Source organism: Rhinopithecus roxellana, chromosome 7, assembly GCF_007565055.1.
Source record: "Rhinopithecus roxellana isolate Shanxi Qingling chromosome 7, ASM756505v1, whole genome shotgun sequence".
Taxonomy (NCBI): domain Eukaryota; kingdom Metazoa; phylum Chordata; class Mammalia; order Primates; family Cercopithecidae; genus Rhinopithecus; species Rhinopithecus roxellana.
In genome coordinates this window covers 63559045-63561888 of record NC_044555.1, presented here as the reverse complement: position 1 = coordinate 63561888, position 2844 = coordinate 63559045, and the positions used below count along the sequence as shown (strand labels likewise).

The 2844-nt window shown below is 39.3% G+C and overlaps 1 pseudogene across 1 annotated transcript; it reads right to left on the bottom strand.

The window, feature by feature from the left end:
- Window positions 1–1613: 1613 nt before the first annotated feature.
- Window positions 1614–2128, bottom strand: LOC104676877 (annotated as a pseudogene). The gene has a single exon (XR_749983.2). The product of XR_749983.2 is annotated as a 60S ribosomal protein L32 pseudogene (transcript).
- Window positions 2129–2844: the final 716 nt, after the last annotated feature.

The window sequence follows — 2844 nt, the reverse complement described above, 5'->3', positions numbered from 1 at the left end:
TAAGGCATGTGGTAAGACTAATAAATTCCATAGCATGAGCCCACAGATGGGCTTTCTTTAGTGCAAAATGAATTTCTTGGTCAGAGGTAACATTGTGTAAGGATATTCTTTGAGTTTAAGTATAGTGGTGGAGTCACATAATAAGTAGAACAGTATATCTTTATTATCTAAAGGCTACATCATCTATCTTAATCTCTATTATAATGTACTCTAGAGAGACCCTGATTGCCATTATATACAAAGTAGCATTCTGATCCATTATAGTGATGACATTTTGCAGTTCCAGATGTGGTATCTTTACTAGAGCAAAACGGTAAAGTCGCTAGTACCTGGTATCCAGCTATTGACTGGGGAAATGCTTTCTTTTTAATTACCATCAACAAACATAATCAGAAGCAGGGCATCTGCTGTAGAGAGCACAGAAAATCTTTTCAAGGGAACATGTATCTTTAAATGACCGTCTTTATTTGTTTTGTTTTTCTTGTTTTTGTTTATTTATTTATTTTTGTTTTTTGTCTTGCTAAATGACCATCTTTACACATTCTAGGAAACCTACAAGAGAATCCATCTTGATTTTTGGCTACTTTATATTTCTTCCAGTGAACAGAGGCGCAACGATTGGAAGACGTTATTTTGGTTTGTTTTTTATTCAAAGACATTGACATGTACTATGCACATATTAATGTACCAAGTGCTGGGAATGCTTCTCAAATATGTGAGCAATACAATCTTGAAATTCTATTTTGAGAGCCTGCTTCCTAAAGAACAGGCCTAATGTCAATTACTGTGTCAATTAGGGTCTCAGCAGGAAACAAATGGAACACTGAAACTGTGGCTGCAACACTGAGGAAAGATTAGTAGAGGGATTATTTATAAAGGTGCAGTCAGGGTCAAGGGAAAACAACAAGGGATGGTTATACTAACAACAACTAGGAGCCTTTACCACTAGTAGGCCTAAAGGATTGGAGGGCAGGAGTGGCTCTGTAGCTCTAGCTGCAGAAGAAGGTAACCTAAAAGAACGATAGCCCTGAGTAGAGGAATGTAGTCACTATCACTTGGTGACCCAGCAGGAGGGAGCCAGGCTGTTAACTATACCAGTCTCACTTTCCTCACACCATTCAATCTCCTACTTCTGGCTTTCTTTGTCCAAACCCAACCAAAATCCAGAAGTTAAGAGAGTCACATTGAAGTAAATCATTAAGGTTCACCTCTTAGGGCATAAAACAGTGTGAAAACAGCAAAGAGAAAATATGCAGGAACAGATGTAGAATCTTAAAACATTATGATTGACAACATTTGTTTCTTCCTTTGTGGTATGTAAAGTAAGGCTGCCTCTTGCAATCAATGATGTCAAAGAGTAAATTAATTCTAGCACATGTAAGTTGTCATAGGACTTTAGAGCTTGAGCAGACTTTGAATATCACGTAGTTCAAGTCTCCCATTTTACAGATGAGAAACTGAGGTTCAGTGAGAGAACCTGTCTTGCTTAAAAGCCACAGCAAGTAGCATAGCCTGGAGAAAGAGCTAGGTTTCTTTCTTTCTTTCTTTCTTTCTTTCTTTCTTTCTTTCTTTCTTTCTTTCTTTCTTTCTTTCTTTCTTTCTTTCTTTCTTTCTTTTTTTTTTTTTTTGGCAGTTTTTACATTTATTTAAACAGAAAACGTGCACACGAGCTGTCTACTCATTTTCTTCACTGCGCAGCCTGGCATTGGGGTTGGTGACTCTGATGGCCAGCTGGGCAGCTCTTTCCACGATGGCTTTGCGGTTCTTGGAGGAAACATTGTGAGCAATCTCGGCACAGTAAGATTTGTTGCACATCAGCAGCACTTCCAGCTCCTTGACGTTGTGGACCAGGAACTTCTGGAATCCACTGGGCAGCATGTGCTTTTTTTTTTGTTGCTCCCATAACCAATGTTGGGCATCAAGGTCTGGCCCTTGAATCTTCTACGAACCCTGTTGTCAATGCCTCTGGGTTTCCGCCAGTTACGCTTAATTTTGACATATCGGTCTGACCGGTGCCGGATAAACTTCTTGGTTCTTTTTTTGACGATCTTGGGCTTCACAAGGGGTCTGAGGGCGGCCATGATGCCGAGGAGGAGATGGCTGCCACCTCCGTAGGCAGCGCCGAGGAAGAGAGAAGGAGAGCTAGGTTTCTTAACTATCAACTCAGTGTTCTTTATAACACATCATCCTCTTTCAAGTTTGGGTTAAACAAAATGTACTTTTGAGTTAAACTTCACATTTATCACTGACTTAAGCCAACTTGGTATCCAAATGCTTTTCTCTACAGTTTATCATCAGCAGCAACACAAATATTGAGTCTTGATTGAAAATAGAAGATATCAGCTAGAAGATGTTTGATTAGTACTATGGAATAAAGCTTTCAGGGACCATCTCCTCAGGTTTAGGGGAGATTGTATCCAAAGTCAGTTGGTCCTCATTCTATTTAGCAGGTTATCAGAATCATCTAGAATAAAAAATATTTAGGTCTTTCATTTCAAGGACTCTGAAATAAAGTCAGATTGCCTGGCTGAGAAATGTCTTCAGGATAGCGACAGTAGAACACACACACACACACACACACACACACACACACACACACACACACACACAGGATGTTAGTAATCAAGCATGTGTGTATGCCAAGAAATAAAAATCAAGGAATAAAAGGGGCTCAAAGAAAAGACTGGTGAATGGGAGTATCTTAGGACAATGTCGGCATCAACTACAACTAACAGGCCATAGTCTCAAGTGTCAATATCAATTCTGCCATTTTCTCTACACCAATGCATTCCACAGTTCATTGTTCTTGCAAATCAACTAAGGATCTTAATAATGAGCATTGTG